General features: G+C 39.0%; 1 long non-coding RNA gene across 1 annotated transcript in view; it reads left to right on the top strand.

Annotated features, from left to right (window-relative positions):
* The window catches only part of LOC138984330 (uncharacterized), a 176,888-nt gene extending 150,342 nt beyond the window's left edge, over nt 1-26,546 (top strand). Inside the window, exon 4 of the long non-coding RNA XR_011461561.1 lies at nt 23,834-26,546. This is a non-coding gene — a long non-coding RNA (uncharacterized lncRNA). The remainder of the gene's footprint in view (nt 1-23,833) is intronic.
* Nucleotides 26,547-26,761: the final 215 nt, after the last annotated feature.

The following is a 26,761-nucleotide window of genomic DNA, read 5'->3' as shown; positions in this document are numbered from 1 at the left end:
TCCAGGCTTTCTTCCTTGATGTTTGGGAGTTTTCTTGACAGCACGCCATACCCTTGGTCAGCAGAAACACTTGGCAGGTGTGTGCATATGTGTGCTGGGGAAAATCATGAGATTTAAACTAGTTTGAGTGAGTTTCTATTCTTCATATACACACAGTCCTTCAAGCATATAATAATACTTTGCTATATGAATTGAACTTTAGTGGGTCAGACGGTAAAGAATCTGCCTGTAATACAGGAGACCTGAGTTCAATCCCTGGGTGTGGAAGATCCCCTGGAAAAGGGAATGGCAAACCACTCCAATATTCTTGCCTGGAGAATTTCACGAACAGAGGAACATGGCAGGCTATAGTCCATGGGGTCACTGAGAGTTAGACACGACTGATCAACTTTCACTTGGTATTTGCTCCTTTTTTATGGTTTCCCAGTGCACATGGCATCAACTTAACATTTTCTAGCCTCTTCTTTCAGATTCATTCTTAGCTAGATCCAAAGCAGTCCCTTTCACCTCTTCCTAGTAAAAATCTCCCATTCCTCCTTTTGGGGCTCCAGCATCTTTGTTTCTGTTCAGCACTTTCCTTCACATTCATTCCTAGATTTTTTAGGTAATCTCCTGCTCAACTCAAAACTCAACAAACTATTTCCTCCTCTGCAATTTCTTTCTGAATAAGTCAGGAAGGATTAATCATTCTGCTGTTCATATTGATACAATACATACACACACACACACACACACACACACATATATATATATATATATAATTTTTTTGCTGTAGTATCATCATTGGAGAAGGAAATGGCAACCCACTCCATTATTTGTGCCTGGAGAACCCCATAGACAGAGGAGACTGGCAAGCTACAGTCCATGGAACTGCAAGAGTCAGACAGGACTCAGAGACTAAACCACCACCATCTTATCATTAGTTTTTAAAGTGTTTCCCTTCCAAGGGCAGGGACTGGGCACCTTTTCTTTTTAACTCCATCACTTAGAATGGTCCTTGGAGCAAAATAGGTGCTCAGAAGAAAAAAAAATCTGTTTCTGTGTGACTAAACTTGTCAAACATCATGGGAAAATTATTTATGTATATATGAAACTCTGTCAATTCTACAAACTACATCATCAGAAGTGGCATATATGTGTATATATATATGAACTCTATATAGCATATAGTACTTGGGGTAATCACCAAATACAGTAGTTAATGAAAATGGAGAAATATATTGAAATGAAGTTTTTTTAAAAGCTAAAGGGCAGACTAGTGTTTATTTCCTTTTTCCTTAAAACTAAAATATTAATTAAAAGTAAACAACTTACAAGCTTAGCTTTTTGAATGAAACTTACTTATTCAAACCAGAAGATGGATTCATTCTTTATATTATTAAGAAATATGCATATTATGTGTGTAGTTGTGTATAAGATTTTAAAATATAAAGTATACATTATTTTCCTCAATTCAGTAAAAAATGATCTTAAGGACTTACTTTTACTTATTTTATTATAATGAACACAGTGCATTTGGTAATTATATATAATTGTATTACTATAAACAGTTTACTAATTGTATTATTATGATTGTGTTATTTACTAATTGTATTATTATGAGCATTGAACTGCAAGGAGATCAAACCAGTCAATCCTAAGGAATATTCATTGGAATATTCTTTGGAAGAACTGATGCTGAAGGTGAAGCTCCAATACTTTGGCCACCTAATATGAAGAGTGGACTCATTTGAAAAGACCCTGATGCTTGGGAAAGATTGAAGGCAGGAGGAGAAGGGGATGACAGAGGCTGAGATGGTTGGACGGCCATTACTGACTCAATGGGTGTGAGTTTGAGCAAGCTCCGGGAGGGCTGAAGGACGGGAAGCCTGGCGTGCTGCAGTCCATGGGGTCTCAAAGTCTGACACAACTGAGCGACTGAACAACAGCAAACAAGCATTTTACGTATTATATGACGTATAATTTATAATAAAACAAAAGTATATAGTATTGTATATTGCTAGGACATATATTCTATAAAAATCTCATTTTCCGTTAGTGCTTTCTCTGTCTTTTCCTGGTAATTGGGAAAATCACAGAACATTCCCGACTAGCAGTCAGGAGACGTTGGCCTGGCCCATCAGCCCACTGCAGTCTGCAGCACAGGCCTCCTCTTAGCTCTTCCCTACTTAGGTCTGAAGGTTGTTGTGAAGATAAAATAGGATAATGTGCATGCTAGTGCTTTGAAAAGTATAAAGCACTATATAAATGTAAGATGTTATTGTAAAAGGGGGCTTAAAACTATAGCATAAAAAGACTTGTTATAAAAATAAAAGTGACTCTAGTCACTTATTTTTATGAGGTACTTTTCTCTCTTTGGAAAAATATAATTTACTAATTCAAGAGAGAGCTATTAATTTCTCAGTCCTTCACAGCTGTTAAAGCTGGGATGATGACTTCAATTCAGTTTACAAATGGAGTGGGCATACTGTAGGGGAATGTTACTCTCAGGTTACATATCAATGGAATTAAATTAAATTAATGAAAAGACAAGAAAATCCTGTGTAGATAAACAAGTAACTCATCCCCAGTGAGGTCTAGTCAATGTCTGAATGAGGCATCAGTTGAAATATATTCACTTTTGCACATCTCTTTTCCATGCTTCTTCAGATTTCATTTGGAAATTATTTCTAAAATATGATTCATAAAAATAATATCTGTATGGTAACTGTAACATTACGGGAAAAAATATCAGGCTTTAAATTCAATGGGTAGTAGTGAGCCTCTATGTATCTACAATAAAATATCAAAGAGAGCACTTCATGATTTTATACAATGTTTCCAGAACCCACAGCACAAAACTTTCAGTGTCAGAAGTTAATCTTAAATGGTGAAAGGTGGACAGCTGAACTCATGGCAATAGATACTTTTAACTAGATAAAGTTATTCTCCATACTTTGATATTTGACTATTATATCAAACTGCTTTGGATTTTTTAAAATAATTTCCAAAATACAATGATAGATCAAAGTATAGAGTGTAAGAAAAAGAAAATCTCTAAAGGGTATGAATCTTCATTCATTCTGTAGTTATTGTCTGATTCAAACTTCCTGATAATCTGTGATAATCTGTTGCTGACAACAAATTCTGTTGGGTTATTGTAGAGGGAGAACTCTCAGTAATCTTAGGGAAATTTGTAAACCTCTCTATGACACTATTTCTTTATTAGCAAATGGAGGCATTTATTGATACTTAATTTTTAAGCTCTTTGTAATGCTTTGAAGAGTTAATTGTTATAACCAAATTGCATAACTTTAACAAATGTAGCTATTATTAATATGCCATGATGCCATGTATGTATTTATTGGGAGGGATGTATACTTGTGGCATGCCATACAACTTACTGTAAATAACTCTTTTGTCATTTTATTGATAACTTGTAGGAAGGTAAAGGGCACATTAATAGAATCTGCTAATGGCAAAAAAATAAGGATATCAGAAATTAGATGATTTGATACCAAAAATAAACTCAAATTAAGAAGATGAAACTTACAAAGATATAGGACCTTATACTTAGGTTTCAAAATCCAAATTTTGAAAAATAGGTTAGAGAATATTTGACTTAGCAGTGGTAATGCTATCTATATCTGTCAGTTTATTTTTCTATCTATAAGCTAAAAGAGAAAATTACTTAAGGCTTAACTTAAGGGTAAGTATTATTGAAGAGATATGGCTACAAAGATATTAAGATTTGAGGGAATGGAATATAATATTCATTCTGAAATAGTCCTATTGTACCTGAAACCTTAAAACTGTTCAGACAAACTTGGGAATATTTTGTACAGTTGTGGTACCAGGTTTTTTTTTTTTTTTTTTTTTTTTTTGAGGAAAAGAGACAAACTAGAATATTAGAAAAGAGTAAGAAGGATATCAGTAACAAATGCCATTACATATGTATCAATCTGTGCTAAGCTTTTATTCATATTACAGCCCACTGTGGAAGGTTTCACTTTTACCTGTAAGTTAGGAGAAAAAAAGAAGATCCCATAACCATATAGTGAGCAAGTGCTGATGCCAGATTTGAATCTAGATGTCTACCTCCGGAACTGAGGCTGTCCGTTCCAGGTCACTCTTGTTCCTCTAATATGTGATGTATACTACAGAGACATGATCAGGCTTCCCTCATAGCTCAGTCGGTAAAGAATCTGCCTGTGATGCAGGAGACCCCAGTTCGATTCCTGGCTTGGGAAGATTCCCTGGAGAAGACATAGGCTACCCCCTCCAGTATTCTTGGGCTTCCCTTGTGGCTCAGCTAAAGAATCTGCCTTCAATGTGGGAGACCTGCATTCGATCCCTGGGTTGGGACAATCCCCTGGAGAAGGGCAAGGTTACCCACTCCCGTATTCTGGTCTGGAGAATATACTCCATTGTATAGTCCACGGGGTCGCAAAGAATTGGACAGGACCGAGTGATTTTCACTTTCACAGAGAAAAGAGGGGCTGTTTAGCTTGGAACAGAAAAGACCCAAGGGAAATGCTGACAAGTGCCGTCAAATTTGTGAAGGTCTGTTAAGGTCAATGGGATGAAACTGCAGATGGATTTGTTATATGTGTTTAGATGGGCTAGGAAGCTTCTCTTGATGGTATAACGTGTTCATGACCGGCATAGTTTTCAGATACGGTTATTATCTCTAGCTTCTGCTGAGGAATGAACAGGTATTAAGTATTCTTTGTCTTTTCTGAAGATAAACCTGATTTCTTAAAATGAACTTTTTTCACTTGATTTTCATATAATCTGCCTGGAGCATTTACTGAAAATAGTGTCTAAGCAAAAGTAGCTGACTTACTGTCTTAGAAATAACTGAAAAAATTATGAGTGAGTAAAACTTTACTTTTCAGCAAGCTTCATATAGTCTTAGCTATCCATATATCTTTTTATTCTGAATATTTTTTGTGGCAGAAATGGAAACATTTCCCTTTATAAAAACTTGCAGACCTTGTCAGCGGGAAAGACTGCCAGTCTCTACATTGTTTAGTTTTGGTATGTGAAAAATCCATTGGTTTAGTAGTCTTATTTTTAAAACTGATAACACTTTTAAGCTATTATTACTTGGTTCTGTTTCATTTAATTTAGCATTCTGGCTTATTCACCCATTTGTCTAAGGCTTTCAACAATGTGGCAGCTTAAAAATTCATTAGGAAACAAAGTTGTGCATCAGGAATCTCTAAGATTTTGTTTCTCCCTTGCCCAAATAAAAGATTAAATAAGAAGCAAATAGACAAGCAAATAAAAAACTAAGGAGAAACTGTCTGAACCAACTTTGTCAGAGCTCTGTAAAATAACCACAGGCTTAGGGCAATCAAATGATCAGCCAGTCAAGAAAGATTTATTTTTAAAGGGAAAACTTTGTGTTGTTCTATTGCCTGCTTGACCCCACTCTTTGCCTGGCACAGCAGTGGATCTTCTACCCAGGTGCCTCTCCTGAACCAGAGGGAATGACATAGATCTTATCTACAAACCATTGTAGACACTTTTTCTAATCTTTTTGCGGGATAGCTAAAAGACTAATTTAAGTGGTAATGCTCTCTATCTTGCCTGAATCAGAATTCAGACAGGAAAACAATAGACGTTGTAAAAAATTTAAGGTGACAATGGACCAGGAGATACCTGGAGCAAGTGTTTATGAGTAGACTATGCAGTAACCATCTATCTAAAGCTGGGAGGAAAAGCTAGCATAAAGTTAGAGAAATTAATACAATATTGTAAAGTAATTAACCTCCAATTAAAATAAATAAATCTATATTTTAAAAAAACATTCAAAAGCAATAATGTTTAAAAAGGAATTTACCTGGATGAAGGGGAGTTCGGGGGAGAATGGATATATGTGAGGCTGAATCCCTTCACTGTCCACCTGAAACTATCACACCATTGTTAATCAGCTATACCCCAATACAAAATAAAACATTTACAAAAAATAAAAAGGAGTTTATTTAGAAGGCCATGCACATATCCAGGCAAGATGCTTCCTCAAAAGAATCCTGTGAAAACCTAAGCTTTCACCTTGGGCTGATCCCTAAATTTAGAGCAGGCCAAAATAAACGTTGATGGAATGCCCCAGAATAGTCAAGTCAATCCACAATGAGTGGAAGAGCTCCTGAAATTCAAGGAAATTTCTATCAAAACATTATCTGAACATAAGATAAAAACTCAGAGACTTTCGTGATCGCACAGGACATAAAATAGTCTTTGAAAAAATAATTTGGGCAAGTCTCAAAAGAATAGACTATCACACTTTCAACAATCAAACACACATATACACACAAATATGCACATACAAAATAAAAACTGCATACTATCAGGGAAGCTATCAGGTTCCTGTACTACCAGGGAAGCCTGAAATCTACACATGCCATTACAAAAAAACAACTAATCAAAAAAGAAAGCAGTAATAGAGAAAAGGGACAAAAACGATATAAGAGATACAAAAAACAAGTAAAAAGCAGATGTAAGACCCCTTTCACAAAATTTAAGTGTAAATGGATTAAACTCTCAATTCAAAAGGCAGAAATTGGGATAATGGATTAAAAAAGAAACACAAGATCCAACGACATGTGTCCATCTGTGCTAAGTCGCTTCAGTCGTGTCCCACTCTTTGCCTCCCTAAGGACTGTAGCCCTCCAGGCCCCTCTGTCCATGGGAGTCTCCAGGCAAGAATCCTGGAGTGGGTTGCCATGTCCTCCTCCAGGGGATCTTCCCTATCCAGGATTGAACCCTCATCTCTTATGTCTCCTGCATTGGCAGGTGGGTTCTTTACCACTGGGGCCACTTGAGAAGCCCCAGATCCCATGACACATGGTTTAAAAGTGACTCATTTTAGATCTAAAGGCCCCAAAAGGATAAAATTGAAAATAGAAAAGATTTTCCAGGTAAATAGCAACCAAAGAGAGAACTATGGTGACTATATTAATATCAGACAAAATAGACTTTAACAGCTCTTCTTAGAGACAAAGAGGAAAATTACATATTGATAAAAGGGTCATCATGAAGATGAATCAAGTATAAGTATATATGCACAGAGCCCCAAAAGATACCAAGCAACATTGGCAGAATTGAAGGGAGAAACAGACAATTCTATAATAGTCTGAGGCGTCTATACTATACATTCAAAAGATATCCTCTTTCCCAGGTGATGATTATGTAAATTCACCTACATTCTCCATCCCTTTCTTTCCTTCTTCCCTTTTATTATCATTAAGAAATGCTCCCTACTCTTATCACATATTTGTGAATTGTTCAGTTTTCCTTTTCTATTGATTTTTAGTTTCATTTCATTGTGATTGGACAAGATACAATGTTAGCAACCATCTCTTTAAATTTATTCAGATTTGTTTTGTGGCATAAACTATAGCCTAGTGTATTCAAGAAAAACATTTATTCTGCTGTCTCTGGTTCAAGTATAATGTATAAGTCTAATTGGTTTATAATGTCATTCAAGAACTTCATTTCCTTATAGATTTCTGTTAGAAAAAATATAATAAAGTAAAAACTTTATCAAATAATAAAGTAAATGAAGTAATAATATAATAAAGTCAAACTCCCATCAAATTTCACATCCTCCTCCATATTCCCTTCCGTTTAAACCCAATTCATGAAAGGATAGGAGTGCAAGATGTAAGTTTACATACCTAGTAATGAGGAAAATACTTCCCTGCTGGCTCAGACGGAAAAGCATCCGTCTACAATGCAGGAGACCTGGGTTCAATCCCTGGTTTGGGAAGATCCCTTGGAGAAGGAAATGGAAATCCACTCCAGTACTATTGCCTGGAAAATCCCATGGACAGAGGAGCCTGGTAGGCTACAGTCCATGGGGTCGCAAAGAGTCGGACACGACTGAGCAACTTCACTTTCTAATGAGGAAAATAAGACAGTTCTTTGTAAAGCTCATTTTTCTGAGGAAGATGTGACAGTAATATTTGACCAGCTTTGAGAGTAAGTAGAAGTTATAACGGGTTGCTTTGATTCTAATAAAATAGAACTCAATCTGATGTTCTATTGGAGAAAGCAATGGCACCCCACTCCAGTACTCTTGCCTGGAAAATCCCATGGGTGGAGGAGCCTGGCAGGCTGCAGTCCATGGGATCGCGAAGAGTTGAACACGACTGAGCGACTTCACTTTCACTTTTCACTTTCATGCATTGGAGAAGGAAATGGCAACCCACTCCAGTGTTCTTGGCTGGAGAATCCCAGGGACGAGGGAGCCTGGTTGGCTGCCGTCTATGGGGTCACACAGAGTCGGACACGACTGAAGCGACATAGCAGCAGCAGCAGCAGGTGTTCTATAAGATCCTGATACATCACTTTGACGAGATTCTCCTAGATAAATTATGGCACCCTATCCAATTTATGGCTTATTACTTGTATAAATGTTCATAAACAGCTACGAAATTTTAGATAGCTTAAAATATTTTTAAATATTTAGTCATCCCATTTTTATAAAAAACTGGTTAAATTTTAATAACAAACCAGAATTAATATTGTTATGAACATAAAAATATATGTTTATATATATATATATGGAATCATTTAGTTAATTATTAAATTTAACTAGGGCCTTCCTGGCAGACAAAGCAAAAGGGATGCATATTGACATAGATTTCTTATTATAATATAAAGAAAATCACCTGAGAAAACATTTACTTTTTTGATGCTGTCAAGCATAAAACATATCATATAAATCTTCATCTAAGGGACATTAAGTAATATAGTGGCAATATCTTCAACTTTGAACTTCCAAAAACATGAAAGAAAAGAAAGAAAGAAAGTGATGTCGCTCAGTCGTGTCCTACTCTTTGCCACCCCGTGGACTGTAGCCCACCAGGCTCCTCTGTCCATGGGATTTTCCAGGCAAGAGTATTGGAGTGGGTTGCTATTTCCTTCTCCAAGGGATCTTCCCAACCCAGGGATCGAACTTGGGTTGCCTGCATTGCAGGTAGACGCTTTACCCTCTGAGCCATCAGGGAAGCCCATTATTCAGAAGGGCATTTCCTATAATATCCTTCAGTGAAAGCTGAGAGAAGGTATTTCTCTGTAAAGTTAAGATGACTTTACGCTCTTTTTAAATTAATCTTCATTGGAGTATAGTTAATTTACAACGTTGTGTTAGTTTCTGCTGTACAGCAAAATATATATGCATATATATATATATATATATATATATATATATATATACACACACACTCTTATTTAGATTCTTTTCCATATAGGCCATTACAGAGTATTGAGTAGAGTTCACTCTGCTATAAAATAGGTCCTGTTAGTTATCTATTTGATATCTAGTAGTCTGTATATGTCAATTCCAACTCCCAATGTATGCCTCCTGCAACCCTCCCCACTTTGTGACCATAGTTTGTTTTCTTGATATGACATCCATGTCATGTTATGCCACTGTAAATGGCATGATTTCATTCTTTTTTCTGGCTGAATAATATTCTATTGTATGTATGTACCACAATAATCTTTACCCATTCATCTTTGATGGGCATTCAGGTTGCTTCCATGTCCTGGATATTGTAAAATAGTGCTGAAATGAACATTGAGTTGCATGTATCTTTTTAATTTTTTTTTCAGGAACTTATTTAGTTAGTTTTTCTTTTTTTTCTTTTTTCATTTTTGGCTATACCATTTGGCTTGTAGGCTTCCCTTGTGGCTCAGCTGGTAAACAATCCGCCTGCAATGCGGGAGACCTGGGTTTGATCCCTGGATTGGGAAAATCTTCTGGAGAAAGGAAAGGCTACCCACTCCAGTATTCTGGCCTGGAGAATTCCATGGACTGTGGAACTTCTTTAACCAGGGATCTAACCTATGACCTCTGCAGTGGAAGTACAGTCTTAACCATTGGACAACCAGGGGAGTCAACATATATTTTTTTTTAATTATGGTTTTCTCCAGATAACATTCAGGGACTCTGTTTTTAGTGATCATGTGGCAACTCTGTTTTTAGTTTTGCTCTTAACTGTGATCTGATGGTTTACTTAAATCTGAGAAAAAAATGAGGATTCTAGAGGAAGAGAGAGATGGTTTATTTGTTTTCAACAATTGCTCTGAAGCATCACATATCTGAATCTGAATTTTAGCAAGAGTTAGTGTAAGATCAATTCTTATCAGAATAGTGTTGATGGGGGCCTATGTGAATATCTGCCTGTCTTCCAGATCACTAAATATATTCTTCAGTTGTACATATTCTGCTATTTGATCATTGGGTCAAAATCACATTGCTTTAATATTAATAATAATTTTATGATTGGAATTTCATTTCCAAAATCTTTATGTACTTCTTTACTAGATTATATAACTTCTTACATTTCTTTTTAGGATTTTAACTCACTTATTTTAATATATTTATCTATTTGCCCTATTAACTCTGTTTCCAAAAATATAATTTGTGGAGGTAGATATCCTTCTCGTCTTTGATCAGTTGTGTGTTTCTTAGACATCTGCACACATTCAATTACAGAGGCCTTCCTCTGGTTATGGTATAGACACATAAAATGAGTTGCCTGGTGAGGAGGGAACAGTATCACTTCATCTTCTGAGTATGGATATGTCCATTTCAGTCTGGGTGTCACCATACTCTGTTTCTCAGTGCTTTCAGAAAGATTGAGAGTTGGAGTGAGCTTGGTTCCCTGAATCCTCCTGATGTGATAACAAAAGCATCACTCCATGGGATGTGTCTTTTGCATTTCACTTTGGAGTAACCCAGGAGATAATGCCACCTTCAACATCGTATTTTCCTGATAGATTTCTGGTTCTTATCTCCTTCCTTAATCTAATTTCACATGCCTTTCATCTTTCAGATTTCTTTTTAATTTCTGATGTAGTATGTTTCTGTTCTTTTTTTCAGATGTAGTTAAATTTAAAAAAAATAAAAATCGCTTTCTGCAGTTACTAGTTACTGGGGACAGGACAGAATGGGAATATTTCCTCATGTGCTCAGTCTGCCATCTCGTTCAAATCCTTCATGATTCCAATGGGATTTAGAATACTAAACAAATAAACATTTAATTAAATGGCTCCCTGAAAAGATATTTCTGATAAATGGAAATACCAAAATCTGATTTTAAACATGACCAGATTTTACTTACAGAATAATGTAAAGGATTTCCTCTATTGATTCATGAAGCTGAAAATGAACAAATCTAACATTTAAATTATGATTTTCTGTAGCTGAGATGTCTCTTTCATAGCTCATTGAGTATTTTGTAGAGTATAACTGCGTGCACAGAAAATCCTCATTCAGTGATTTTTATATGGATCTTTTCCATTTAGAAAAATAGTAGTCAAATGTTTTTATGTTCAAACCTTCTGACAATTAAGCTTTATTTTTCAGGTGATCTAAATTCTTTTTCTACTTTACAGTACTTCTCATAACAATAATGCTTATAGTAATTTAACTGAGATTTTACATTTGTAAACTGTAAAATGCTGTTAAGAAATGACACGCAATTTTAGTTTCATGGCCCACACACACAAAATTTGATCAAATGTTGTTTGATCAATTCCAATGCTTAAGGAAAAATAGAAAAAATTCTTCCCTTTCACAGATAGTATGGGAATAAGACATCAGCAGTTTTCAAACATTTCCAGTAGAATCTAGGTTACTACACCCACAATATAAAATAAGAAGTTATAGGGGACCCTCTTCCTGTGCAATATCCCAGAGCTTGGTAACTTGACTTCATTCATTTTTTTCCCTCTAATTTTTCTCTAACAAGTTCATTTTAAGTGCACATATATTCACATGCACGTTAAGGAAAATGATGTTAATCACTTTAAGGTAGTTTTCTTTTCTTTCTTTTTTTTTCTGGTAAAAAAGGATCAGAAGCTGGAATAGATTATTCAAAAGACAGACATCAAGTTAAACAGGAATGTATGCTTTCAATATGAATAATGATCTCTAAAGCTGAAAAAAAAGTGCCTGCTTTCAAACATAGGTGACCTATTCAGCACTTTATGACTAGGGGAACTCAGTTTTTTCTTCTGGAAAATGGAATTGATAATATTAAATATTTGGTGAAGGGCTATTTGGATGTGGAACTGCATAAATTATATCCGTGATATTGGTATCTGATAATTGCATTTCCAATAGGAATTACAATTAAGACCCTTGCAATATGACATACTTTTGATCATTTTAATTTCCTTTGTGATTGCAGAGAATGATAATTCTTTGGGGGACTTGACTCCAATTTTCACATTGCAAAAGAAAAGTCTGGATAATGGAGTAGTGCAGCAGTGAAGGAAGTCTTGATCTCCCATCTCCTGCTTCTCCCATTCCCGTTTCTGCAGTGGGGATGCCACCTGTGTTCTGTTCATTATAAAACTTTTAGCAAGAGGCTAATGAAACGCAAAGCTTTCTATAAGACCAGGACTAGCCTTCCTATCAAATCATCTGAAATATTTATTTGCCCTCTTGAATAATTGATAGGGGCATCAGCTCTCCCGGTCAATTGATTTATTAAGGGACTGTTTGGAATTAAACAGCTTAAAGATATTAGATTTAGCAGTGATCTTGCTTGTTAGCATATTCATTTACCTACGGGAGCCCCCATTAGATATTGTTAATACATGACGTTTCCAGTCACGGCCTGGATCTCCTCAAATTGCATTAACGCCAGGCTGTTTAGCCACAGAATAACAGGTTTGATTGAGTGCTTGGGTTTGGTGTAATTAGATTTTCCTAGAAAAAGGGGGACTACTTTAACGCCATGTGCATTAAACTAGATATGTCATCAACATTACTGTAATTGGAGAACAGGACGCCGGAGACCCGGCTGCATCTGAATGTTTGTGTTTATGGCTCACCCGTCCATTCTCATAGATGGCACATAATAGCCATGCTTACTTACATATGCATGACCCTGAAAGGGGGGGAAAAAAAGAAGGAACTGACCTCTTTAATAAGCATCTCTTTTGAAAAAGGTGGAAAATTCTCATCCTGAGTAATGGGATCAATTTTTTGTTTGCTAAAACTGCCAATTATTTCTCTTACTGAAAAGGTCATGTGGCTGGTTAATCAATGATGAAAATAGTAGTGAATATATGTGGGTATGTTCAGGAATCTGATTTGCATTTCAGTCTGAAACTATCTGTTTCCGTTTCAAACTGCTGTTCTGATTAAAGGCCATAAACCATACTAGAAGAATTCTTGTTCACTAAGGCTTTCTTCTAGGAGTAACAGAGGTAAACATATAGCAAATAAAATGATTTCTGATCACTTTTCCCTAATGGAGCTGATTCACCTTGGGTGCAGAGAACACTAAACTTTGACCATCAAGGAACAATGACCCCCTATACAGCAATCCTTAGAGCAGGATAATTTAGGAATGTAAGTAAGCTTGGTGCTAGACCAGTTGAGAAGCATCCAATCTTTCTTTTGCCTTTCCATTTCTATCTACTTTGTCTCTTCTCTGAGTTTAAGGTGGCCTTGGATCACATACATCTCAGTTGTCCACAACTTAACCTGGAGTGCTCCAGTTGGTTCTGCCTTCCTCTTTCTCTGTGTAATATCTCAAAAAAAAAAAAATCCTAGCCTTCTCCATTTCCTTAGGTTTTTGATTACACAAAATAGCATAATACTATTTTATTTGATGTTACATGTAAATTAATACATAATAATGAAATGTATATGTAACTTTATAATTTACAAGGTTAGCTCATTTACTGCTATCACATCTACATTTTGGTTAAAGAATCTGAACACTGGGGAGATCAAGCTAATTCTATAAATTCACTCAGCAAATAGTATTAGAATCAGCATTTGAATCATTTCAATTGTTCATGCTTCTGCAAAAACCACACAACTCACATTGGGACTTGAACCCACTGTCTTTAAAATGAAATCACATACCTGGTCTCAGGACTTAATGAAGCTCAGGCTCTTTATGTCACATTGCATAAAAAATTCAGTGAGGTAAAAAGGGATAAGTAAGAAGTGGATTTATTTAGAGATACACAGACCATAGACAGATTGCAGTCTGTCGCAAAGGATGAATTGCAAAGTGAGAGTGGCCAGGGAAGAAACATACTCCACAGACAGAAGGTGGGCCATTTCGGAAAGCAAAAGGCCTAAAAATGTGGCGGGGTCGGGGGCTAGTTTTTATAGGCTGGGTAACTTCATAGGCTAGTAAGTGGGGCTTCCCTGGTGGCTCAGACAGTAAAGAATCGAATGCAGTACAGGAGACCCAGGTTTGATCCCTGGCTTGGGAAGATCCCCTGGGGAAGAGAATGGCTACCCACTCCAGTATTCTTGGCTGGAGAATCCCATGGACAGAGGAGCCTGGAGGGCTACAGTCCACGTGGTCACCAAGAGTCGGACAGGAGTGAAAGACCACCACTTTCACTTTACTGAGTGGGAGGATTATCCCAACTATTTTAGAGAAGGGGCAGGGATTTCCAAGAACTGGGCCACCACCCACTTTCTGGCCTTTCATGGTTGGCTTGAGAACTGTCATTGTGCCTGTACATGAATCGTTTAGCTAAAGCATTACAATGAGCCCATAATGAGGCTCAAGGTCGACTGGGAGTCCAATCTTCTGCCATCTTGGGCTTAATCAGTTTTAACCAACTATGTTTTATCCTCTATAGCTAAGTCTTTCTTTAAAGATACTAGCCTGCTCCCTTTCCCCCTATTTCATTTCCACTAAAGTATACTGTTCCCTCAACAACATTGACAGTCAGCAATACTTTTTGAAGATAGCTCCTTAATTCAAAGGAAAGACACAGATTGGGTTATTTTGGGGGGAAGGATAAACTGATAGTAAAAAGCTGCTGTGTCAGGTTGAGTTTGAGGGTAAAGGGAAATTCAGGGAAGGGATCATTGCAAATGTGTTCTTTTGATATTGGGAGGAGGAGTGTTAGAAAATTTAGTAAATGTCCTGGTGTCCTTTTAATTTTGTACAGCAACTGTGACTCTCTTAACACCAGAAGTTGTTGATGGGTTTGTAGAACAGTGGCAACTCCAAATGTCTATGGGAAGGGATTCAAGTAGCAATCATCAGAAGGAGTCTTGTTTTGATGATAAGTTCACATAGCAAATGCCCTGTTTTTACTTGGATTGGGGACCCATGTAGATTACATAGCAGGATAATACCACCCCCAGCTCTGATCATACCTACACTCTGAGAGAGGAGGAAGTTTAGCAAGATGAAGAAAATCATCACAACCCACTTCCACTGGCCATTTGCAGAACTGACATTATCCTGCCAGGTTGCAAATAGCATCAATATAAACATATTTGCAAAGGGTGTTTTCACTAAATTTGTGATGGCATTGTAGATTTCCAAATGAACTTCTCAAGAACAAAATGCTTTCTAAAATGTTTTTAAAACCTTTCAAACAATGAGTTACATCAGCAATTATCCATGAATAAAGGCGAAAGCAATGGGAGTAAAGAGATGTTGGAGTCTATTTTACTCCATTATGTTGTCACCTTATGATACTGGTAAAGATTGAGGGCAGGAGGAGAAGGGGATGACAGAGAATGAGATTGTTGGATGGTTTCTCCGACTAGATGGACATGAGTTTGGGTGGACTCCGGGAGTTGGTGATGGACAGGGAGGCCTGGCGTGCTGTGGTTCATGGCATTGCAAAGAGTCGGACACGACTGAGTGACTGAACTGAACTGTACTGAACTATGATATGTTCAAACTTCTTTATCAATTTCTCAAATATATAATTTTAACGGCACATGTTCTCCCTAATAATGACTGTGTAGAGGGTTTGTCTGTTAATACAGAGACCAATGGAGATAACAATTCCTAGAAAGGCAGTTTTTGGGGAGTTAGAATTGATATAATCTACTTCATTTTCTTGAATAAAATATATACATACACATATATTTATAGATATAATATGCATTTGGCATAATATGAAAAATGTATGTTATATGTTGTATATGTATACAGCACACATATGTATACATATGAACAATATACATACAATATATATGATATACTACACATAATACTACTATTATATGTAAAGGAAAGCAATGACTTCCAGTAATGAGGCTATAAACTGGCTTCCAAATGCTGATAAGAGGCAGCCCTGAACTACTATGAGTACTATTGGAAACAGTGCAAGTCAAGCATTAGCCACTCAGCCCTGTCCGACTCTGCAACCGCGTGGACTGTAGCCCACCGGGCTCCTCTGTCCATGGAATTCTTCAGACAAGTATAGTGGAGTGGGTTGCCATTCTCTTCTCTAGGGAATCTTTCTGACCCAGGGATCAAACCTGGGTCTCCTGCAGGCAGATTCTTTACAGTCTGAGCTGTTAGGGTAGCATTCATGGTTCAAAAAGGGGGATAATATCAGGGTGCCGTTTACTTAGGGCAATTCTGCAATATTTATGTAAATATAAAAATACCTTTACAATTCTGTGGAAAGGTTACTATACCATTTCTCTCTCCCCTCCCCCAAACCTCTTCCTCTCTCACACATACATACACCTGCACCCTCCCACCCCCACGCACACACAGAGCCAGTTTCCTGAGCTATGACCAGAGTGGGTCCGTTCCCCAGTGTAGCCTGATGAAGGACTGGAGAGGGTTGGGACAAGTGCTCACCACTGTTCTGGCCACAGGAAGGTTCATTCAAGGAGCAGATCATCAGGGTACCCTCCAAACATTGAGTATGAAGGTGAGAGAAAGTGAAGTCACTCAGTCATGTCCAATTCTTTGCGACCGCATGGACTGCAGCCTACCATGCTCCTCTGTCCATGGGATTTTCCAGGCAAGAATACTAGAGTGGGTTGCCATTTCCTTCTCCAGGAGATCTTCCTGATCCAGGGATTGACCCAGGTCTCCTGCATTATAGGCAGACACTTTGCCACCAGGAAAGCCCAGGTTCAGTTCAGTTCAGTTCAGTTGCTCAGTCGTGTCTGACTCTTTATGACCCCATGGACCACAGCACACCACGCCTCCCTGTCCACCACCAACTCCTGGAGTTTACTCAAACTCATCTCCATTGAGTCAGTGATGCCATCGAACCATCTGATCCTCTGTCATCGCCTTCTCCTCCTGCCTTCAATCTTTCCCAGCATCAAGGTCTTTTCAAATGAGTCAGCTCTTCACATCAGGTGGCCAGCCCAGGAACACTGAGTATACCCCAGCATAAGGTTACAATCTATTGGGGATGGGGATGGGGTATGGGGTCTTGTTCATGTGCTAGGGTGCTGTGACTTCAAGTAGGGGAGTTCTGGGTTCCCAGACAAGCCCTGCAGTTTCAGTGTGCACTGAGTCCAGCCAGCTCCATAGCCAGTCCACACATATATGCTCACAACATGCTCAAAGCAATGACTGTCCTCAAACACTGGCCTCACCAGCTCCAAGTGCTTCTGTAATTATTGAGGCTCTAACCACCACTTCCAACAGACACAGACTTGGAAATAATAAACCTTGCAATGGTTCAGTGATTTGCCTACATGTAGAGAATTCTCTCAATACTTCTGTCATTAACAGGGAAGTGATCAAATGCTTGTCAAAAATCCCTAGAGATAATGGTGCATGTGTGCTCAGTCCCTCAGTCTTTTCTGACTCTCTGCATAGCCTGCTAGATTCCTCTGTCCATGGAGTTTTCCAGGTAAGAATACTGGAGTGAGTTGCCATTTCCCACTCCAGGGGATCTTCCCTACCCAGGGATCAAACCTGTGTCTCTTGCATTAGTAGGTGGATTCTTTGCCACTGTGCCACCTGGGAAGTCCTAGAGAGAGTGGGTTAGTAAGTTAATTAAGCCTTTTCCTAGACACGGTTATCTTGTGTCAAAATGGATATCAATGATTGCTAATGACCAAGAAACTTTTAGCACGTCTATGAATATTTCTTCCCTTCCTCCTTCTTCTTCCCCTCTTCCCCTTTCTCCTCTCTCCTCCTCCCTCTTCTTCCTATTATTATTATTACCATTACTGTTATTATTACACCCCACTGACAAGTCTGGGTCAAATAAACCAAGATCCCTGCATTCCCTTCAACACCAGTGTCTACTAGCTGACTATCCACAAATAAACTTAACTTCTTCTTTTTCTTTTTTTTCCTCCATCTTGGGATTTTCCCCTTCATTTCTTTATTTCCCCTTCCCCTAGTGTGTCTGGTTTCCAGCACTCAGAGCCATTTATGAACAATGTTAGCTTTGCTGTAGGGAACACCACAAATGTGAGATGCTATGCCCCTCAATTTTGACAATGCCTCAAAAAAAAACCTGAGTGGCTATTAACAAAACTCTTGTCTTTTAGAGACATTTGGGAGAGAATCTATGCAAATATTTAGTAATTTCTTTTGAGGACTATCAGCTCCCTGTGTGAACACATTAAATTTTTGCCATATTTTTCTTTTCCTTTAAATTAAAAAAAGTCACACTTCCTTGACTCTTCATAAGCAAACTTGAACCATCCCACTCTGAAGCAAGTTAAGGTTGTCTAGGACTCCCCTGGTGGCTTAGTCAGTAAAGAATCTGCCTGCAATGCAGAAGATCTGGGTTCAATCCCTGGGTTGGGAAGATCTCCTGAAGGAGGGCATAGCAACACACACCAGTATTCTTGCCTGGAGAATCCCCACGGACAGAGGAGCCTAGCGGGCTATATATTCCACGGGATCACAAAGAGTAGGACACGACTGAGTGACTAAGCATAGCACAAGCACAAGGCTAAATACAGTCTCCTCTAGGAGCTGGCCAGGGTGTAGTAACTTCTCATGAATCCACCAGCTTCTCCTGGTTCACGTTTCTGATTCATGATCAGCTTGTTGGCAACTATGAGACCTAGATTCTGTGTCTGTACTGTTCATTGCTGTTTCTTCTACGGTATGTGGAACTGCACTCAGAAGACCCAGTTCTGCTTGTTTCTGACTGTTTCTCCAAGTTGTCAAGAGTGTTTTTGAATTATACTTATGTATTCTAGAGTTTCAGTCAGCCTTCTCTCTTTGATTCAAAGTGCAGGTACAGTGAGTATGCTCCATGTGAAAACATTTTGATAAAAACCTAATGCATTTCTAATTATTGTGGTTAGAGTGTTGTAAAAAGATTAAAAATAGGATAGATATTATATATAGTGAATATATGTATCCATACATAGATATGTGTGCATGCTCAGTTGCTTCAGTGTCCAACTCTTTGCAGTGTCCAACCCTTTGGACTGCCAGGCTCCCCTGTCTATGAAATTCTCCACGCAAGAATATTGGAGTGGGTTGCCATGCCTTCCTCCAGGGGATCTTCCCGACCCAGAGATCAAACCCGTGTCTTCTGTTTTCTGCTGCATTCCAGGCAGATTCTTTACTGCTGAAGAAAAGGGAAAGTGAAAGCCGCTCAGTCGTGTCCAACTTTTTGGGACCCCATACAGTCCATGGAATTCTCCAGGCCAGAATAATGGAGTGGGTAGCCTTTTCCTTCTCCAGGGGATCTTCCCAACCCAGGGATCAAACCCAGGTCTCCTGCATTGCAGGTGGATTCTTTACCAGCTGAGCCACAAGGGAATCCCTTTATTGCTGAGCCACCAGGAAAGCCTCATGAATAGACATATATGGTATCTATCTCTATCTATAAATAGATGGATTGATGCCAATGTATACATGTGCATTTGGAATTTATTCTTCTGGCTTAAGGCAACTCAATGAAATGACATGCTTCTACTAAACAGCACACATCAGCATTTTTAAAGGCTACCTCTGATTTATCCCACCTATCTGAGAAATTGAGATTGCATTATGAGTAGGATCCAACCAGACAAAAAAGGAGGGGATGTGGAATTGGACAAATGCCGGCTTACATTTGTGACTTGATATTTTATTTAGAAAGGCAATTCTCATCACACATCCAAAATGAAAAAAAAAAAAAAAGAGAGAGAACAAAAGGGAGGGAAATGAAGATCCTAAAATATTCATTTTATTTTTCAGGATAAGAAAGCATCTCACTTTGAAGGAACACAAATCCTTCTCTCTGCCTAACTTCTCACTTCACTCCCTCAGCTTTGGCCATCCTGAGGATTCCTCCCTTCCCCCTTTGGTTTCTGTGTGTGTGTGTGTGTGTGTGTGTGTGTGTGTGTGCGTGCGTGCATGTAAGGAGAAGCAGCCATGTGTCTGAGGTGGTGACAACAGTCAGCCGGAGCCAGAGCCTTAATCACTGTTTACTGATTTAGTCCATTTTACTAGCAGACAGTGCTTTTCCTGAGAGCCGTTTTCCTGGCGGGGTGCAAAGCCTGCTTCCAGGGGCGAAAGTGCGTGTCTCCGGGCTGCCTGGCTCCCGGTCCCTGGCACGGTCTCGCCACCGCTGGCAGGGCCACGCGCCGAGGCAACAGGCCGGCATGTCAGCCTCCGCCTCTGCCGGTGCTCATCTGGCGGCGGCGTTAATGAGAGCGGCAGAGAAGCAGGAGGGAGGGCACGGAGGACCCAACGGGGCATCCAAACAATACCTATGGCAGCCAGCGCCAACACGCTTCACACTGCGTCGCCACTCATGGGGTGAAAAGAATTGAAAATGACAGATCGAGGATTCTACCTTCCCCTCTGATAGGCTTTTTTGTTCGGTTTGTTTACACTGCTCTGGGCTTGCCTGGCTCTTATTGTTGCTGTCTCGCCTTTGCGCGTTTCCATACAATTGTGGACGTGTTGCACTTAAAATAGCAGATGAGAGGTGAAACGAAAAACAACAGAAAAAGGACTCCTTAGAAATCGCTATTTCTTGAAGAGTTTTTTCATCACCTTCAGTATTCCCCCTCCTTGTTCCCCTGTTTGTTGTGATCAACTGGTGAATCTGAATAATTGTAGATGTGGTGGGCTGACCTCTGAAATGAGGGTGGCAGGCAAAAGAGAATAGGGTGGTGGAGGCTCTGAAAACACACTGAAGGTATTTACATTGGCATGTGGACATCGGAAGGTGTTCCTGGGCTCTTGTAAGAAGCCATCCCCAGTATCAACCAAATGGCTGCAATTCATTCCCATTCACGCGTCATGTTCGAATCTGTTCAGGGTGAGGAGGCAAATCAATGGTCAGATGTGGTGGCCTTCACTGATCTTAGGTCTGGGAAAATTCAGGGCCATGCACTGAACCCAGGGAGGGGACCCAGGGCTTTATCTAAAGATAGGCTGTCAGCCTGATGAAGTTCACGGTCACAGTCATTCCCCAAAGGAAAGTGTTCTCTCCCTCTCAGGCTCTTTGCTCCTCTGCTGTCAAGTCCAGATGCTTTGGGAGTGGTTTCTAGTCCTGTGCTCCCTGAATTTATATACTTGGAGGAGCTATTTATTCATTCTGAATAAAATGTTCAGCAAGAGGTTTCAGAGCCAGCAGTAGGGGTCAGCAGTAGTGACTTATGTAAGATCCTGAGTGCTTTTAACCTTCCTAACCTGGCGTCTTCATCCTCGCCCCCGGCCAGGGAGATGCCTTTTCTCATACGCACTGGGCCCACTGTCACACCCAGCCCCCAGTCACTGTGTATCTCCTAAAGCGCAGGAGGCCCTTTTCCAATTCCAAAAAATAGCTCCTTGGCTGCCTAAGAGCCATCCCTACAGTCTCTCTGTCTCCTGTTAACTCGTAGGACTTAAGGAGAGTTGGGAATAATATGAACGCCTATGGAGCATCTTAAAAACATTTGCTGTAAGCTGTACTTGCTCTCTTAAAACACTCCATGCATTCTCACAGCATCCACTTAAGAAAGTACGCTGTTTTTAATTCATTGGTGTCCTAGAGATGGGCTTCCCAAGTGTCGCTAGTGGTCAAGTGGTTCTCCTGCCAATGGAGGAGACATGAGAGACATGGGTTCAATCCCTGGGTTGGGAAGATCCCTTGGAGTAGGAAATGGCAACGCACTACAGTATTCTTGCCTGGAAAACCCCATGGGCTGGTGGGCTACAGTCCATGGGGCCTCAGAGAGTCAGACATGACTGAGCAACTGAGCACTCAATGCCTTTCTAAGTAATAGCATCACTTGATGGCTGTTACTTAGAACAACCTTTTGGAAAAGAAGAGACACTTCTGAAAAAGTAAGATCTCTAGTCTGGCTTCAGCCAGGTTAATCACTGTCTTCACCTGTGAAAAAAGGAATCAGTTTCATGTGTTAACCTCATGTGCAGTTGAACACCCACCAAATTTACTATATTTGGAACCTTGAGAGGTGCAGAGGCAGACACTGGAACCCCATTTCTCTTCTCCATGATTGTGTAGGTAGGTGACACCGAGGCCATTATAAAGGGCTCTGACTCACCAGGGATGATGTTACAGATATGAACTGCTTGCTTGAAAATTCAAAGCAATAGCGGATGTAAAACAAACTGGAGACATCTCTCAAAAGTCGACTCATTTCTCTAAATGAAGCATTCCCCTGGCATGACACCACTCTGCATTTTTGTAGAACTGAATGACCACAAGTATGTCTTCATCTTCAGGAACATCGACAAAACTGTCTCAAGTTTAAAGTTTTCATTTTCTCCTTTCTACCCAAGATAGATAATAAATATTAGAGGTGGAAGGGAGAAAGTGAGAGAAAAGGAAAAAGGATAAGGTGAGACAAGGAAAGGAAGAGGAAGAGAGAGATCACCTTTAAGTCTTTTCTTTTCTCTTTCTTTCAAATGACACAATAGAATTTTTTTTCCTAAAGTTGTATTAGGGATTCACTTAAGCAGAAATGAACTGTAATATGCAAATAGTTCTAATTGGACTGCTAATAGAGCGTGTCTCTGTTGTTTTTTTGTAGGGAGTTTTATGCCTATGTAATCAGTGCAGACAGCCGTTAAGTAAATGAAGAGGCAACTAACAATGTCAGAAAAGAGCCCGGGCGGTTCCGGCTGACACTACCCTAATCTTCCAGGACCCATTAAATGGCAGTTTCAACGCATTACCTACCATAACATCCTTGAATATCACTGATTTTATTTGCAGTATCAAACATTCCATTTCATGCCCCATTAACAGTGGGAGCCTGAGCTTTTTGACGCAGCTAAACATTTTACTAACTACCTGGACTAAGTAACCAATTAACTTTTGGAGACAATACGGCCAATTAAGCGCGAAAAGGTAAGGCTGTCATCCCCCACGAAAATTGAATTTCCTTTTCCTGATGGCACTTATTGTCGCCGCTCAATTGTTAATGGGGATTCGGTCCCTATTAAAGTATGAAGGCAAAGCCGAATGGAAAAGTTCAGAGGACTTAGTTCCTAAAGAGTAGGTCACCAAGTGTCCCAATCGGCCACTAATTTAGTTAACTTTTCTGCATGCCAGATTACTTATTGGATGTGACTGGAGCAGGGCTCTTACATGACGGCCTGCGATAGTACATTACACAATCTGGTAGCTTCTGAGGAATCCACAGGCCCAGGGCTGTAGTTTGAGACCTTCTGTGGAAAGTTCGGGGGGGAAAAAAATTCTGTGTTTTGAGTTTGACTTTTTGTTATATTTTTTAAAACAGAAATATCAGTGTCAGAAAAGATATTGCCCTGGTTATCACCACCTTGGACTCTTCAGAAAGAGAAACAAACCCTTGTAGGGAAAGGTGTGTTGCAAATTAACCCTCTGTGGTTTGGGAAGTCATTTTCTAAATGGCAGACAAGGTCATGGGTGGTGATTCTGCTTGGTGGACCTGACTATAGTTAACTGGAATGGTGCACAAGTAAGGAAGCTGGATATAACAGTGTGAAAGCTTGAGGCAAATGTTATTCCTCTGGTAGGCGTCTTTCATCTTTGTAGGCGCAGAAGAAAATTTATCCTGGAGGGCATTTTCCACAGATCTTCTGTGAGTCAAAAACATGAAGCTTCTCTTAAGAGCCATAACCCAAATGTTGGAAAGAGATTCATGTATGCTGTTTTTATTTTTTTCCAGATTGTATCGGCTTTGTGAAAATGTGAAGAAAAATCCAGAATGTTGAGAAGTGGGAAAAGAAGAGAATTCCAATGATGATTATTTGAATCTGCCTGGGTTATGGAGAATGTAAAGCTGGAATATTCAAAGTTTTCAATGCATCCCTAGAGCAATACAAGTCTGTGACATTTGTTTCAAGCCTGTTTACCTATATTTAAAATCAGATTTGAGCCTGGAAACTCATAGGTAAAGCAGTGATCTAAGTTGTGCTCAGAGTTATTAATTTCCCATATTGTTTCAATGGTAAATGTGCTTGGTTCCCATAGAACAGCTGTTGAATTGCCATGGGGGGAAAATACATGGATTCCACTGTTGTTAGTATTCTAGATTCATAATTTTTTAAAATTTTGTTTCTGCCAGTGATAGGAAGCAGGGGCAAAAAGGATTAATGTTATATCCTTTCAAGTTTAAGTGGCTTTGGAAGAATTTGATAAGAACTGTTGCTTCCAAGGAAGATTTCAGTAAGAAGTTCTCCTATATTAGTATGGATCAATTAATAACATTGATCAAAATTTCCTTTTGAACTTTTTCTTGGATTTTAATGATCTTTTCTCAAAAGACACCATTTTCTTTACTGAAACGAGCACTGTGGGCTATTTATTTTAGCCATTTTCCCATGACAGTGGATGATTTAAAAATGATTACAATAGTTTGAACTTCCTGTTATTTAAGATAGGGGAGTAAAACCAGATCTCAAACGTTTCCCACTCCCACCCTCCAACGTCGCCATAGGAGAAGAATGAAAACAAATAAGCAGGGACAAATTTCTGTCAGCAGCGCTCACCCGGTGGAAAGGGCTGCTGGCCGGAAGCGTCCAAAAATCCACATCACTAAGTGAAGGGGGCAGGAGACGGTGGAGGAAGCGCCAGAGCTTCCCAGGCTGCTTGGCATCCTCTGGAGCCAGGAAGCCACAGAGCTGCACACAAAGAGGCACTGTGGGAGATCTCAAGGCAGTTCCTTCCAGCCCTCTTCACAGTTAAGGGAGAAGGCCAAGTCTTTCACCACTTGCCTTTATGAGGAGTGAAAACTCCAGAGGGAAGGAAACAATCCAGGCTTTCTCTGATGCATGGTTTCTCTGAAGTAAGTCCTCAGAACTCCTTACTGTGTCCCTGCTAGAGGAAGATACATCACTGAGACACCAGCCTTGATGGTGGAACTTCAGTGAGCCAAGAGGGTAAATGCCAGACGCGGCAACCAAAGTTACAAGGCTACTCCCTCAAACCGTTCTCTTAGGAGAGGACCTGTGGGCATTTGAGGGTCAGGGTTGTGGGCGGAGGGAGGAGACCAGGTAATTATATGGAAAAGCAAAACAGAAAGATGAGCCAACCTAAGATTCCTGACTTTGCCAAACTTTCTGTATATCAAATGTATGCTGTGTGTTGCTGCGTGCTCAGTTGCTCAGCCACGTCTGACTCTTTGGGACCCCATGGACTGCAGCCTGCCAGGCTCCACCAGGCCTCTCTGTCCATGAGACTTTCCAGGCAAGAATACTGGAGTGGGTTGACATTTTTGGCTTCCAGGAGATCTTCCCAACCCAGGATTAAACCACTGTCTTCTACACTGGCAGGCAGATTCCTTACCACTGAGCCACCTGGGAATCCCATATAGCAAATATATAAACATACATAAGATTAAAAGGTTTTAAAATCAGGATTCATAAATCAGTAAATAAACCATTTAGAATAAAGGATGTGTGAACTTGGTTTTCATCCTGGAGTGGGTAAATGTTCCTAATAAACACAAAATTCAGATATGATAAAATATGGGAGATATTCTTGACTAAAAATATTCTGGATGACAACAAAAACTAATACTGCAACTTTTAAAAGGCTGACTATCAAAGCCAACCTAGGAAAGAATGTGTTCATCATTTGACAAAGGTCTATTTTTGTCATTAATAAAAGCTCAAACAAATTGACTAAAAAATAGAAAACAATTTAGAGAAATATATATAAAAATATATTTAGTGTCTCAATTTTACTTATAGTTTTAAAAATTGCAAATTGAAGTGATAACAGAATACCATTTTTCATCTCTTTGATGAAATAAATGCTAAGATTGGTTTCTCCCCAGAGCTAGAGAGGTCGGAGGCAGGCTTACCACCTCCTCCAGACTTTCTGGAGAAAAATGTATTAATGCGTCTCCAAGTTCAAAATAAATACTTTTCTAGAAGTTATATAAGTTACACACACACACACAAACGTAGCATATCCATACGTATAATCTTCCATATGCAATTTACATTTGTGTGCCATAGATACACATCTTTTTGCAAAGATGCTTGGAAAAAATAATTTTGATAACAGAGTATCTGTCAATAGAATATTGTTAAATTATGAGTAGAAAGATACCTAGGCATATTAAGTTGAAAAATCAAAGGGACTGTGGTATATATGATTTCTTATATACATATGACATTTTTCATTAGGTTTACATATAAACATATGCATATGTATTTCACATATATTTTATATCTACTATTATGTATAAATATAAACACACATACACATATATATATATGTGCTTATATTGCATAAATGGCTACCTCCATGAATGTTCATGGTTTCTGAAAGAAGTCATAAGAAATTATATATACTAGTTGCACTTGAGTTTTGGTGGGCTTTGTTAAGAGAGAAGCTTTTACTTTTTACTTTGGTGGTTTTGAGTTTTTAAATCATGCATGAGTTCTTTATGTTGTAATTTAATATCAACATTGTTAATGAAAGTAATAATCTAATGGAGACATTTGGCTTATTTGACTGTGTTCTTCTTTATATTTCTTATTAGGCACTGTCAAGGTTGCTTTTTAAAAAAAATAATACTTGTTTTCCTTGCTACTTATGTGATTATTAATTGTGGAATATTTAGAAAACACAGCCTTTTCCTATC

The sequence above is a fragment of the Bos mutus genome, chromosome 21, assembly GCF_027580195.1.
Source record: "Bos mutus isolate GX-2022 chromosome 21, NWIPB_WYAK_1.1, whole genome shotgun sequence".
NCBI classification, from domain to species: Eukaryota; Metazoa; Chordata; class Mammalia; order Artiodactyla; family Bovidae; genus Bos; species Bos mutus.
This window is presented reverse-complemented; position numbering and strand designations above follow the sequence as displayed.